We start from the raw sequence: 16,139 nt of genomic DNA on the forward strand, positions 1-16,139 counted from the left end.
GTGGTGGACGGGAATGGCGTGGCCACGACGACGGAGTCGGCGCCGGGGCTCCGGCGAGCTGTGCACGGCGCTAGAGCTTACCAGCGTGGCTAAGGAAGCGATTACGGGTGTGGCGTGACGGTGGGATCATGGAAGAGCTATTGTGGTGGCAAATGGGCGGCTCGATGCGAGCTTGCGCTGGCTATGGCGACGGCAGAGGCGGGGAAGAGCTCGGCTACCGCTACGGTTACGTGCACAGGCGAAGGAGAAGCGGGAATTTGGAAATGAGGGCGTGGCTTAGTGTGGGCGGTGCTAGGGGTGGTTAAGGCACGCGCTGGCCTACCTTGGCCACACGCGGCGGGGCATCGGCGACGCACGGCGTCCGCTGGCCACCACGCGGCGCGCGAAGACTGCCGGTGTCGGCCACTGAAATGGCTTCGTTCGGTTCATTCAGTCACACGAGCATGGCCTGACAGTGAGTTTTCACGTCGATGTATCTGCTAATATGTGGCTCCAACGTGTAAACACTCTAAATCGAAATGGTAGACCTATGTACCATCTTCATTTGTTGTTAAAGAATCATGCTCTAATTCACAACCAAAATCGAGTTATGTCTTCCCAAAGTAGGGCTATCAGCACTGTCAGTTAAAAGAACTTAGAAAAATTTTGATTAGTGTTGAAAAGGTGAATTTGCTGATTTTTGTGATCCAAATTCAAGCATGTTAGGAGCTAAACCAGTCAATGATCCAAAAATAAAAGTTGTTCACTATATCAAATACTACAACTTTGCTTTAGTGACCACCTCCATGCAAGGTCTCTAACACCTAGTTCAAACTTGGTCAAACATGTCACATTTAAATGGTGGTACACTTCAAACTAGGGCTTAATGACCTAATTACCCCTAACCATGAATATCAAAGTTGTTCATAATGATACTCTAAACATGTTTAAGCAAATTGCAAGGTCATACAATCATTTCATGTATTAGTCACACATAGTGCTATCTAGGTTAACACATGAAATCTTACTTAAGTGTTTGGTCATGAAAGGTGACCTTCATGAACAATGTCGTATTTGCTAACCTATGTGTTGTTAAATGTTTTTGTGACTCACATCCACCAAGTACATGTTTACACTCATGATCATTTGCATATGTACAAGGAAACATGCAATAACAAGCAAATGTTGCATATGTTTTAATCCAATGTTTCAATTGTAAATGCTTGTTTATGAATGCTTGATGATCATGCTCATGCTATGCAAGTCAAGTTATGCAAGGCTAACACCTAGGGTGTTACAATGGCTAGAGCTGAGCACCTTGGGGGACTTTGTGTCCATGCTTGAGAGTGCTTAGGAGCCCTCCATCTCACACATACTTGATAGTGATCATTCGATTATGTGAGTGAGCGATTCTAGTGCGATTGCATCGTGAGGTTGCATCGAGTGGCACTAGGTGATCGAGTTGCAAGCTGGTGGTGCTTGTTACTCTTGGAGGTTGCCACCTCCTAGATGGCTTGGTGGTGGTCTACATCGAAGCCCGCAAGAAGCTTGTGCGGCGCTCCGGAGAAGAGCTTGTGAGGGGCATTGTGCCCGCCCCGCGGGAGTCACGAAGAGCAACTTTAGTAAAGCGTGTCATTGAGCTACCCTCACCTTCGGGGTAGGTTCTTGTGGTGCCCGATGTGTGGGCTTGGCGGGTGATACCAATTAGCCGCCGAACCACCAAGTGAGTGGTTGACACAATGGGGACTAGCGTGTTGGCAAACACGTGAACCTCATGAGAAAAATCATCGTGTCAACCTTGTTCTTCCCGTTGGTTTGCATTCCCGTTACACAAGCTTGTGATTACTTTCATATATATTGAGCTTGTGTTGTTGCTTTTGTAATTAGTTAGCTTGTGTAGCTTACTAGTTACCTTCTTGCTTGTGTAGCATAGAAGTAGCTCCCTTGCGTGGCTAATTTGGTTTGCGTAACCTTGTTAGTCACATTGCTTAGGTTGTGTAGCTAAGTAATTGCGCTCTCTAATTTGGCATTGGTTGCCTTGTTATTGAGCATTGCTAGTAAGCTTAGTTGGCTTTATGATTTTGCTTACTAGCATGTGTAGGAGCTCCCTTGTCGCTTAAAGTACTAGTGGCATAGGTTTGTGTGATCTTGCTTCTAGAATTGGTTAGGAGAGCTCTAGCTAGCCCGGCACCTTTGTTGCTTAATTAGTATCTTTGAAAGGTGCTAGTGAATATAGATAGAGGGGTGTAGTCTTGGCTAGACCGATAGTTATAATTCCGCACTTGTTTCGGTTAGCCGATGCGATTAAGTTTTAGAAAAGACTATTCACCCCCCCCCCTCTAGTCGTCATCTCGACCCTTTCAAGTGGTATCAGAGCTAGGTCTCTCATTTATGGTCTTCACCGACCCGAGAGGATGGCGAACTTTGGGCTAGAAGTTGTTTGTGACACACACATTTTTGATGGCACACACTATGCACGGTGGAAATGTCATATGCTTGATCATTTTCATGAATTGGGTCCCAAGGCATGGTGGATCATTGTTGTTGATTTTTCACGTGATGCCTTGGATAAGGATAACCTCACCCAAGTGCAAGAGGATTGCTTACAACTTGATCATCGTGCTCTTTATTATCTAACGTGTGCTATACATGATGATATTTTTAGACGTGTGTGGGACTTGGAGAGTGCTCATGATATGTGGCTAGCACTCCAAGCCTTTTACGGTGACTTCTCCACATGGGATGATAGTAAATTCAAGAAGGAGGATGAACCAAAGAAGGAGGCACATGAGTGTGTTGAGCATAACCACAATTTGGTAATTGTGGAAGATTGCTCCACCTCATGGTCAAGTGATGATGATGATGATCGATCAACTACAAGTTCACTTGACAAGGTTGATGATGATGCCACAAGTGTTGCAAGTGATGATGCTACCCCTGGCACACTTGATGGTAATGATGGTTCATGCTCAAGCCATGATGAAGATGCTACTATATGCTCTCCAACCACACCACATTGTCTCATGTCACAAGGTGACACCAAGGTATCAAATGATAATGTGGTTGATCATGTTGATTCATATGATGAGCTTGTTAGTAGACTTGCTAGCATGACCATGTCTTTAGAAAATGAGAAAGCTAAAACATTAAAATTAGAAAATGAAAACTCATTTCTAAAGAATTCTTGTGAAGAACATAAAGACTTACTTGATGCTTATAAATCTTCACATGATGAGCTTAAATTGAATCATGAGACACTACTTGCATCTCATGATGAATTATTAGAACAACATGCTTCTCTCATTAAAGTATTTACAAAGAAACTTAAAAATAATGAGAGCTCATCACATGGATCAAATGATAAATTGCAAAATGTTGCTAACCCTTGTGATGTAGGCAAGAAGTATGTATCCACCTCTTGTGATGATTTATTAGATATGCCATGCTATTCACAATTAGATGCTTGCTCTACTTCTATGTCTTGTGAAACTAACCTTTTGAAGGAGAACAATGAGCTCAAAAATGAAGTGAAGAAATTGAGCAACAAGCTAGAGAGGTGCTACAACTCAAAAGTCACCTTTGAGCACATGTTGAAGACTCAAAGAAACTATGGTGACAAGTGTGGCCTTTGCTTCAAGAAGAAGATGACAAAGGGCGAAAGAAAGAGAGAAAGAAAGATGAAGAAGCTACAACAAAGAAAGCTTTCTCATACCATGTGCTACCGGTGTCATGAAGCAGGATACCTTGCAAATGGTTGCCCTAACATTGAGAAGCTCAAGAAGATAAAAGAAGAAGAGAGGCTCAAGCATTTCAAGTGCTTCAAGTGCCGTACTTGGGGTCATCTCACCTCAATGTGCCCAACCAAGCAATTGGTGAAGCAACAAGTGAAGCCTCAACCAGAGCCACAAGTTGAGCAAGAGAAGACACCTCAATAGCAAATTAAGATCAACCATGAAGATGGTGGTAATTTGATGATAAAGAAGAAGAAAATAAGAAGGGGTGAAAAGGCAAGGCATCCAATGCAAACTCAAGATGCCAAGATGATGAGCAAAAATGAAGATAAGAAGAAAGATTATGCTCACATCAAGTGCTTCAAGTGTGGAAGTGTGGGACACTTTGCCTCTAAGTGTCCTACCAAGCTTGAGAAGAAGGCTCAAGCAATCCATGAGAGGCAAGGCAATGAGAAGCACCACATGAGCAAAGAAGAGAAGGCTCAAGCAAAGAGAAAGTGCTACTCATGTCGGGAAAGGGGACATATGGCACATTCATGTCCCATAGGTGACATTTCTAAGCCTATTTCAATTGTTGATAATAATATGCTTAGAAAGGATGGTAATGGTACCTCTATGGTTGCTATTGCAAAACATCCCGCTACTCGTACTAAGGCTATGCCTAAGTATGTTGCTCCTAACTTGAGAGGACCCAAACTTGTTTGGGTACCATCAAAAGTGGATGATTGATTATAGGTACCATCGGTATTGGAGGCTTGGTTCAAATGATATTCACCTTGTTGATCATATAGTTGAGCCAAGTATTGCTAAGTGATGATCATTGTCCCAATGCCATGACAAATTAAGTGAAGTCCAAATGTGCTATAAATATACAAGTGCTATAATTCAAGTTGTTGGTGAATCAACGGATATATTTGATGACTTACAAATAATTAAGTTGAAAGCTTGCTAGTTGGATGATCATAAGCTAACCAAGGTATATCTCTTGTTGATCATTTTATTTGGGTGCATATGAGTTGATTGAATTGGATAAATATGCAATGTTGCTTGCTATAAGTTGATTGAATGGATAATTGCTTAGTAATCAAGTTTGGATTGATTTGTGTTGGATAAATTCATAAGATGACATTTAGTAAGTGGATTGAATGAATTTATGTCTTATGGAAGTATTCAAACAAGTTAATTTCAAGTTTGATTCATATTTGATGAAGTATAGCTCAAGTGATTAAAATCTGTCCTATATTGAAAATCTGAGTGAGCTGTGATCTTAGCCATGTTTGAGAAATCAAAACTTATTGGATTGGCATAAAAATTGGTGTACATGCTCTAGACTTATGGGATAAGACTCTGTAAAATTTTCATGAGAATTGGATAAGAAATGCTTCAGTTTTGGAGTGGATCTTGTCAGCTATAGTGCAGCAGTTTTCAGCATGTAGCAGTGGTGGAAGAATTGAAATATGGCAGCAATCTAGAAGTCAAATGAAGCTCAAATTTTTACAGCTGCTAAATTACTTAGTAAAGAATATCTCCACCACATTTCGTGGTATTTAGATTTGTACTTTGGGAGATATGCTTATTTCTTTGAAGGGTACAAAATCTGTCAGAAAAGTGACAAATGTTGGATTGATCTAGAGTCACTTTGATTGAAAGGTCCTCAAGTTGGAAATATGTTTACAAGTGTTTGAGGTACCTAAGTTTAGTTTTGAGATGATCTAAAAGCATGACAAGCAAAGAGTACAAGGCCATTTGATTGTAGAATGTACTTTGCATACATTTGGTACTCAAATTGGAAGATCAAGATCAAACTCAAGATGAAGTTGAAGGTTAAGTTCTAGTGATTATTGGAGATCATTTGGTAGAAAGAAAATGACTTAAAGAAGGAATCATGGTTACTCATCAAGTTAAGTCCATCACTTGGATCAATCAATCAAGTCATTTCAAGTGAGTATAAGAATGATTTTTGGAGAGAGGTCACTTCTCCCTAGTGTAGGGGCTTGCCGCCTATGTGTAGGTAAACTAAGTGTGGTACTTGGAAGGCTAACATGGAAGTGGTGATCCGAGGAACATTTGAGATGCTTAGTTGAACCAATCAAAAGGGTTGATCAAGAAAAGCAAGCAACACCCAAAAGAGAGCTAGTCATGATATTTCAAGTGGTATTCTCAAATTAATGCTCTCATGCAAGCAAAGATCAAAAGATGAAGCAAGCCAACCACAACAAGAAAGTGCACTTGATCATAAGTGGTATTCATTTCATATGGATGAAGAATGAAATTCAAAATGGTATCTATTGGTCTTCACCAAGCTTATAATTGGACTTCACATTGCTATTGGAGTAATGAATTGGAATCTATGTGACTATCCTCTACTCCAACATAGCAAAGGTATTATTGTAATGTGCATGATCATTTTATCCCTTACTAGTATGTGGTTAGTGCATATAGTACATGCTTCATAGGATCATGCATAACAAATGAAATGCTTAAATTCATAGCCTACCACTATTGTTTGAATGATTACTTGATCTAGTGGTTAGTACATGAATTTGTTCATGAGCTAGTGAACCCAAGTACTTGACTCAATTTGGATTGCTAACAAGTGACAAGTACAACATTGGCAAGATAACCCTTGTAAGAGGTGTGAAGAAGCTTGTCATTGGTTCAAACCGGACTTGAAAGCTTAGGCAAATCAATTTAGTTCAAGTCAATCATAGAAGCTCATGATAGTGATAAGAGTACAAGCACAAGACAACAATGCAAATGGATATCTAGTTTGTTTGTTTTAAATAGTATCTAGACTCAAGTATTTCATCAAGAATCTACAAGTTATGTCTAGATCAACTCACAAGTGATATCCTATAAGTGGTACTCATGAAGATAGCAAATGTTCAAGAAGTGGGTTTTATTGATAAATCCAACAAGTGGTTCCATACTAGAAGATTCTTTCAAGTGTTATCACATCTACACATAATATCAATCATGCAAGAAAATGGTTCCACAAGTGATCCTCAACTTTAAGTGATCATCAAATGAAGAATACATCCCTCAACTACAAGAGCTCAAGTGTATCAATTGGATAACCCATGCTATCACAAAGGGGAGTTGTCACACAAATTGATAACAAGATCAAAGAATCTAAGTGTGGTATCTCAAGAAGTCCTACACAAGATACTAGTAGTACAAGTTACAAGTGGTATCTACAAGTGGTGTCATTCCAACAATCAAGTGATGCCCATAAAAAATGCAAGATTCAAGCCTCAACCATCTACCCCAAACGTATACCTTTGCATCAATGAGAAACTCACCTTTTATGGAAATTAATGACAAAGGGGGAGAGATTGTATAAAGATATGAAAACTTTTATAAGGGGGAGAGATAAATTGTGTAAGGGGAGAGATAAGATATGAAAGCTTAAGAGGTTGGACATGGACATGGACAAAGAAGGAGCGACATTGAAGAAAAGAGATGGATCAAAATTTCTTGGACAAGAGAAGCACACAAGAAGGGGGAGCAAGCTCATGAACTTTGATTGATTGCATTTGATATGTGCATATTCATGTGCTTGCTTGCATTACATAAGCTTTCAGATTCAATATGCATGCTTGTGTGGTGTATGCTAATTGTAGAACTTGAATGATGATTTGATAACTAGTATGCATAAGATGATAGCTAGACACTTGGTATGCTTTTCAAGTAATGCTAGCACTTTGCTTTTAATGTTGATCTCACAAAGGTATCTAGTGCTTTTATTTCCAATTGATATCTAGCTAACCATGGTGCTAAGGATAAACTTAAAGGTGCTACTCCGATTGGTACACGCTTCAAAGGTTTATTCTATACACCTTAGCATCATTTAGTAGTAATTACTCTCCCACAATTTTAATCTATGCATGTGTGCAAGTTTAAAATCAACCACTCTAGCACATATGTAGGGGGAGCTAATACTACTATCTCGGGTTTGTGATACTTGTCCAAAAATCATTTTCACATGGTAAAATTGCTTGGGCAAGCAACATGAATCCAAAAGAGATTAATTTCCATATCTTTGTAGAGTTGTCATCAATTACCAAAAAGGGGGAGATTGAAAGGTCCTTGTGTGGTTTAGGTAATTGAGTGACAACCTAGGTGGACTAATTGTATTTATGTGAGATACACATGTGATTAGTCCACAGGTACATATGTGTGAGCAACATATGCCATGAAGATGAAAATGGCTTGGAGATATTGCAAAGCTCACACATGTGATGATGAAGGAGCTCATTGCACATGAGACATGACATTGAGTCATGTGATCAAGGTGGAGAAGATCAAGACAAGACTTGGCTTGATGGACCGGTTGCAAGCGTGAAGGGCAAGTCGGAGGCTTTGGAACGATGGACCGCGTGGTGGTGAAGCTTGAGCAAGACTTGGCGCCGATGGACGAAGGCAACGATGAAAAGCAAGTGATGTCAAGATTGATGAACCAATATGATCATGTGATGATATGAAGTGGATCATATCATTGTTGATCATGTTGGTGCATGTGTTGCATCAACATTGGAGGAGATGGAATGGAATGCGCAAGGCAAAGGTATAACCTAGGGCATTTCATTTCACCGGTCATAGGTGTGTAGAGAAGTTGATGACCGGGTTTAGGATAGATGGCCATACTATCAAGAGGGGCAAACTTGTTTGCATATCGGTCATCTAGTGCCACTCGAGTGATCTAACTTTGCATCGTCGCTAGGATTGAGTGGCGTGGCAAGTTGAGTGGCTAATCCGTTGGAAAATGATTGTGAAAAGCTAACACACATACACATGATGGTGTACACTTAGTGGTGTTGGCACATTTACAAAGGAGATGAAGTTAGAGTTGATGTGGATCAACTCGGTGAAGAAACGGAGATGAGAAAGGTCCCACAGAGTGGACCGGACTCTGGTCACGCAGTGACCGGACGTTGAGGCTCAGCGTCCGGTCAGTAGCGGTAGTCAACGTGCAGCGTCGGTCTGTCGATCGGATGCTGGCTCTGAAAGTGACCAGACGCTGGAGGCAGTGTCCGGTCCTATTGTCGGACGAAGCAGTGTCACTGGAGAGTGACCGGACGTTGGGGCTGCGTCCGATCACGTCCGACCGGACGCGTCCGGTCGGGGTCGGTACCTTACTGTAAACGACCGGACGCTAAGGGTCCAGCGTCCGGTCAGTTAAAGCTGCTGTGTCCGGTCAGAAGATGACCGTTGAGATCGAAAGTATGCCGTTGAATGCAGGTGACATGTGGCTATCATCGGGCGACCGGACGCTGAGGTCCAGCGTTCGGTCAACACGACTGGAGCGTCCGGTCGACCCGACAGTTGCCCAGTGAAGGGGTAACGGCTAGTTTAGCCCTTGGGGCTATAAATAGAAGTGGCCTTTGGCCATGGTTAGAGCTGAGCACCTTAGGGGACTTTGTGTCCATGCTTGAGAGTGCTTAGGAGCCCTCCATCTCACACATACTTGATAGTGATCATCCGATTGTGTGAGTGAGCGATTCTAATGCGATTGCATCGTGAGGTTGCATCAAGTGGCACTAGGTGATCGAGTTGCAAGCCGGTGGTGCTTATTACTCTTGGAGGTTGCCACCTCCTAGATGGCTTGGTGGTGGTCTCTGTCGAAGCCCGCAAGAAGCTTGTGCAGCGCTCCGGAGAAGAGCTTGTGAGGGGCATTGTGCTCGCCCCACGGGAGTCACGAAGAGCAACTTTAGTAAAGCGTGTCATTGAGCTACCCTCACCTTCGGGGTAGGTTCTTGCGGTGCCCGATGTGCGGGCTTGGCGGGTGATGCCAATTAGCCGCCGAACCACCAAGTGAGCGGTCGACACAACGGGGACTAGCGTGTTGGCAAACACGTGAACCTCGGGAGAAAAATCATCGTGTCAACCTTGTTCTTCCCATTGGTTTACATCCCCGTTACACAAGCTTACGATTACTTTCATATATATTGAGCTTGTGTTGTTGCTTTTGTAATTAGTTAGCTTATGTAGCTTACTAGTTACCTTCTTGCTTGTGTAGCATAGAAGTAGCTCCCTTGTGTGACTAATTTGGTTTGCGTAACCTTGTTAGTCACATTGCTTAGTTTGTGTAGCTAAGTAATTGCGCTCTCTAATTTGGCATTGGTTGCCTTGTTATTGAGCATTGCTAGTAAGCTTAGTTGGCTTTGTGCTTTTGCTTACTAGCATATGTAGGAGCTCCCTTGTCGCTTAAAGTACTAGTGGCATAGGTTTGTGTGACCTTGCTTCTAGAATTGGTTAGCAGAGCTCTAGCTAGCCCGGCACCTTTGTTGCTTAATTAGTATCTTTGAAAGGTGCTAGTGAATATAGATAGAGGGGTGTAGTCTTGGCTAGACCGATAGTTATAATTCCGCACTTGTTTTGGTTAGCCGACGCGATTAAGTTTTAGAAAAGACTATTCACCCCCCCTCTAGTCGTCATCTCGACCCTTTCACTCACCCGAGCCCACGACGCGCATCGACGCTAGGATTAGTGAGCTCTATCTTGTCCAAAACCCTTGACTGACTCCCTCGCTCGATCCCACGGAGCGCACCGATGCCGGAATCCACAAGCTCCCTCTCACCCAATCTCTCAAAACAAACTAAAAAACCGCCTCGGGCGACAAAATTCCGTCTCAGACTAAAAACATGCACACACGCCCACCAGAACAACACCCCCAAACGGTTCTGCCCAAACTGCTCAGGGGCTCGGGGGCTACACCCGCGGGTGCGCTCGCGCGCACCCGTCGGCAAGACAAAAATCCCCTGAACGATTCAACCCGAATCGCCCAAGGGCTCGAGGGCTTCTATCGGGTTCATAAACCCGGGGTCCCTCGGGGACTGGCTTCCACGCTAAGGCTCGGCCCAAGAGTCTAAATACAATAGGCCGGAAGGACGGCCCAGTCGTCGACTAGAAGGTCTAGACCGAAAGGAGCGGCGCCCACTCGTCGACCCCATGGGCCCACCACTCCGATCGGAGCACTCTCTTCGGCCTCCAGCCACCTCCAGATGCCCTCTCCAATTGGAAGGCCTGGCCCAAAGCGCTACTTCCGACTCTGACCCCGCGTCCCTCCAACTGGGGCTCATAGGAACCCTGCTCACCGCTCTTCTCCGACCGGCGCACTCAGAGAAGACTGGAGCCATCCGACCGGGGACGCCCGCTCGGTAGGAACCAGAAGACGTGCGGGGAAAGGCAAGGCAAGGCTCGCAAGTCAAAACCACTGTACCAGGACCATACCCTGCACGGAACAGTACTCTACAGCCACCTGACAAATAGTATTATTGTAGGGGCCGCTAAAACTCCCATATGGTAAGGCCCTCCACGTGCCTCTAGGCATCAATAGCGGTATGGGCGCCAGGATTTACCATACCGGGTGAACATGGCGAGACTCCTCACATGCCTCTAGGCATCAAACAATATTTATAGGTACCGACGTCCACCATCCTGTATGCATCTGACATTCTACAGTGACATTAACTGTGTTGTAGGCGCCCACCATTATCTGGTACCCGCCGGTGTGGGCAACAAGGCTCGGTAGGCATGGACAACAATGCTCGGTAGCATACGCACCCTTTCCCTCTCACTTGTAAAGACGTCCCCTTCATCTATAAAAGGGGGTGCGCTTCCTCCAACAAAGGGAGACCGATTCCAGTAGGCTAGAGTTCCTTAGATCGATAGCTCACAACCACAGAACCACCAGGTTCGGACCTCAAGCACCTGCTTGAACACTTAGCTCATAGCGAAGTTCCTGTCACTCTCGGCCCTTTCGACCGGAGCCGATCGGACCTTTTGTACACCCCCATCTTTCTCCTTCCCGTTTGTAACCCCACTGCAAACTTCGAGCACCTGGGTTTAGGAATAAAGTCACCGACCGACCCCGACTAGACGTAGGGCACATTGCCCGAACTAGTATAAATCCTATGTCATTGAGTGCTAGGCCACCTTCGATCACAACGTACAACAAAACTACAAATATTCACTAGTTGATCACTTTCTGCACCGACACTAATTTTCTTGGGATTTGGGACTTTTCCTGGTCCTAGCAAATCTATGGGTAATCTATGGACATGAAATTTCAATTAGACACTTAGGTAGTGTTTGGTTGGTGGGATGGGGTGAGATGATCCCACTTTTGCTGTTGTTTGGTTCAGGGGCGAACTAGAAATAGGACCATCCCACCAACGAATATTCTCGCTAGATGCCGTGACTCTCGTCCCTCATTTTTTGGCGGACAGAGTCTGTCCCACCTTGGACGGCCTTCGCGGGCGCATGCAATACGAGCGCGAGATGGCGAGCGGTAGCGCAAGTCAGGTGAGCGAGCTTCGCCACCGGCTACGGCACGTGGCCAGGCGGGTGAGCTCTAGCCCTGGCTCCAACATGTGGCCGAGCGGGTGAGCTCCAGCCCCAGCTCCGACACGCGGCCAGGCGAAAGAGCGCGGCTGGGCAGAGAGCAGGTGCGCCCGAGCAAGCAGCACCCCTATCTCCGCCCCTAACTCTAGTGGGCACCAGCAAGCGAGCAGCGCCCCCAACTCCGGCGGGCAAGCAGCGCCCCTGGGATGAGCCGCGATGGGGAAGATAGGCACGGGCAGCGAGAGGTGGCGCATGTGGGTGAGCTCTGGCGCCGGCCATGCCGCGCGGTTCATCTCTACCGCCAGCCATGTCGCACGGGCGAGGAAGAGGCGACGGCGTGCGTAGGCCCAGCGGAGCAGGGGGGAAGAGGAAGAGTGAGCGAGGTTCAGGAGAAAGAAACAAGGAGAGAGAGGAAGAGATAAGGAGAAGAGAAGGAAAAGATAAAAAAAGAAAAAACTTACAAATGGGTCCCACTTGTCGGTAGCTTATCCCACTTTTTATGTCTCTTAACCAACCACAAAATGGGTCGATCCCGTCCCTCATCAACCAAACAGAAAATGGAGCCATCCTGTCCCATAAATCAGAGACAGGATCGTCCCACTCCACCTTTACTCCCAACCAAATGCTACCTTAAGGCTTGTTTGATTTCTATTAAAATTGAATTCTAGATAAAAATAAGTGAAAATCCCACCCAAGCGCATCGATTGTTTCAGTAGTAGTCTGCTTTCTTTGTATTGTGATTGTGGGCTAGCGTTTTTCCACCGTGACCTTTTTTTGCCGGTGCCCCTCCCCGCACACCCCTCCTCTCTGCTTTGATGCTCATTGCCGCATCCATCCTGGCGCTAGCTCATAGCTCGCCCGTACCTGTACATTAAAGCCCTGCTAGACCCGCTGTCGCAGTGCTGCTCTGGCTCCCTCTCGCCCACAAATGGATGCGTACCAGGGAGGCGGCCAGGTGGGCGAGGATAGCGAAGGCGGCATTGGTCTCGGTGGTGATGAAGGGGAAGTCCTCGATGGACGTAGAACGCTCTCAATCTCTAGATTTGCCTCCCTCTTGCTTCCAAACTACCAAACTAGGATGATTTGTTTAGATGGACAACGCATCGTATCTATCGGTGTTTTGAGTTGCCACCAGCTAGTAAATTTCTAATATTGCTCGTCTGACTCGGATGGTGTACTTAGAGGACATGAGGTTTATACTGGTTTGGGCAGAATGTCCCTACGTCCAGTTCGTTGTTGTTGCTCGCGTTACTAGCACTGGAAGTTCGTAGTATGGGTTACAAATGGGCGAGAGAGGGACATGTCCCAAGTCTCTAGTGAAGGGAGCGAACGGGTGCCGAGAGCTCGGTCGCTTCTTGGCTGTGTGCTTTGTGTGCTCTGATTAGTTCGGGATTCGATGTGTTCGTTGGTTAGATGAGTCGATCGATGGTCCGATGCCCTTAATGGGACGCCCTGCTTTTTCCTTTTATAGGCCAAGGGAAACCACGGGTTACAGCGAAGGGAGAGAAGAGAATGAGAGGGAGAGAAAGTCCCTCAGGATCGCTGAGTCCTTCTTTTCCTTCATACGAGTCCCGTCGACCCTGTAGACGTCAATAGGGACAGTTTCACGTCGTGGCCCTGTCCATCACTAGCGCCATGCGCACGCATTGTCTGCCGATCGTGACGCTCCACTCCGTCCTGGCGGACGTCGTGGTGAACTGACGCGCCCATCAGTGTTCGTACGGGAGTTAGGTAGAACAGCACCAGTACGCCTGATGTTGTTCCGGATGTGACTCCCCAAGTATAGCCTATCATGGCCATGGGTTATATCGGGGCGTGCTGGTCACTTCCCTGGTGTCAGAGTTTTGACCGTCAGAATTTTGACCTAGGCCCATACGCTTAGGCCTAGAGTGGTTGGCGGTGGTATGGGTCTCCATCGGGCGAGACGGAGCCAGCCCTCAGTGTGGGGGGTACGACCCCGGATACCCACGGCAGACCATATGGGTTGTGCCCTAGGGGCGGCCCAGCCCATGAGATAAAGTCTTACGGGGCACGACTTTGCTCGGCGCCTCCTGCAAGACACTGGGAAGATATCCTGAAGATACTACGAGATCTGTTAGGATACGTATGATCCCATGATTCCTGTAATCTGTTATTGCTTTCCGATTATCTCTTAGATCTAACCAACTTATAACCCTACCTCCTGGACTATATAAGACGGGCAGGGACCCCCTCCAAACACATGCAATATCATACGATAGCCAGTACAAAACAACAGACCATATGAGTAGGGTATTACATCATACTGACGGCCTGAACCTGTCTAACTCGTGTGTCTCTGTTGCCTTCTTGTTCTTGATTATACGTCTCTCTGTCGATCAATCTATCTTCATGGGATACCCCTCGGAGGACTGCCGACGATATTCTGTCGACACTCAGAGGTCCTACGAGGTGGAGCCCACGGCCTCGGTGTCGAGCGAGGCAGAGCCCGCCCCCAGAGGTCGAGCGAGGCAGAGTCCGCCCTCAGAGGCCGGGCCAGGTGGAGCTTGCGCACCTAGCAGTTGGTTGGAGCTGTAGTCGCGCTCTTGACTGCTCGGATGAATCAATGTTGATGATTATTAGCTCCTTCTCTTCGGGTACCCTAGTATTGGTCCCCGACAGTATCGATTTAGTAATCAAAACAAAAAAAAACCTCCAAGGTCCACAAAAACATATTAGCTGAGGCACCTAGTTAAGTAAGCTATTTTTTACTTTAGAGGTTTTGTAGTATTTGGTTATATGAATGCATCTAGGACCTAAATTCGTACTTGGGGTTTTGGCAATTGATGAAGACAGGTGCCTATGACTAATGTATGTTTTGTAGGACATATTTATCACATTGAGCTAGTCGTATTGTGCCCACGCGTGGAGGTTCTTGACCCTAGAGTTATTTTCGAGTATGTCCGGAAGCATATTCGCAAACATTAAGGACGTTATAAGGTTTAAATAACTATTGTGATCTTGGATATCAAATGCATTTGACGTAATGTTTTATGTCCTGTTTTTATCTTTGGCTCTACCATTAAGGGTCAAGACTAGTACTTTGATAAGCTCTAAGTCGAGACTTGAGAGCATTTGGATGCATGTGGTATACTCTGATCAACTCATCGCAAAACTGGCCCCTATGGATATGTTTTAAGCCGAGGATCTCAAAGCAATTTAATCGAACGAGATCAAGATACTTCAAACTTAATATGGGTTGGAAACATGCACCAAATGATTGAGACCGCCCAACGGATCATCCAGTGAAACTGTTCTCATTTTAGTTTAGACTTAGCCGCGATACTATGTGGTCAGTGTAATGATCCTAATAGAGACTTGAGTCTTTTAATGAATTGATCGAACAGTGTGAAAACAATAATCATTTTGAAGCAATTGGTTGAAATGTTTCTTGGGATTGATTGTTTGACAACGACTCTTTCTCTTCTAGTTCGAATCAAAACCATTTCTCGCTGCCAAATGACCCTTTAGTATGATCTTTTTAGTCACAAGTCTTTTGTGTACAATACGTAAATAGTTTTGCGTAATCTAATGTTTTTGTATTATTTTTAGAGCATAATTCACCTCCTCTCTTAGGCCATGTAGTCATTTTTACTATACTTGCAAGTAAGGGGGTGTTTGGTTCGAGCTACTAAACTTTAGTAGCTACTAAACGGTTTAATCACTTTTAGTAACTCCAGAGTTACTAGAGAGGACTAAAGCCCTTTTAGTAGCTTTTAGTCATAGCGTTTGGTTAAAAAGTTACTAAAGTGACTAAAAGCTACTAAATTTAGTAGCTACTAGGCGAACCAAACATGCCCTAAACTGGGTATGTTTTTCTAGAACTTCTTATTTTATTGTCCACTGACTTGATTTGATGATCGATAGTGAGATGAATTGTTTTATATTAAGTTCCAAATTATAAACCATTTTGTCTTATCTAGACACAATGTATATCTTAGTTGCACTAGCAAAAAGTTATGTATATAGAAAAAAACTAAAACAACCTATAATTTAAGACGAAGGGAGTAATTTTCTATCTTGTTTTTCATACAATCTCGCACCTTTTGATAATCACTGGTGGAC

Source organism: Miscanthus floridulus, chromosome 6, assembly GCF_019320115.1.
Source record: "Miscanthus floridulus cultivar M001 chromosome 6, ASM1932011v1, whole genome shotgun sequence".
Classification (NCBI taxonomy): domain Eukaryota; kingdom Viridiplantae; phylum Streptophyta; class Magnoliopsida; order Poales; family Poaceae; genus Miscanthus; species Miscanthus floridulus.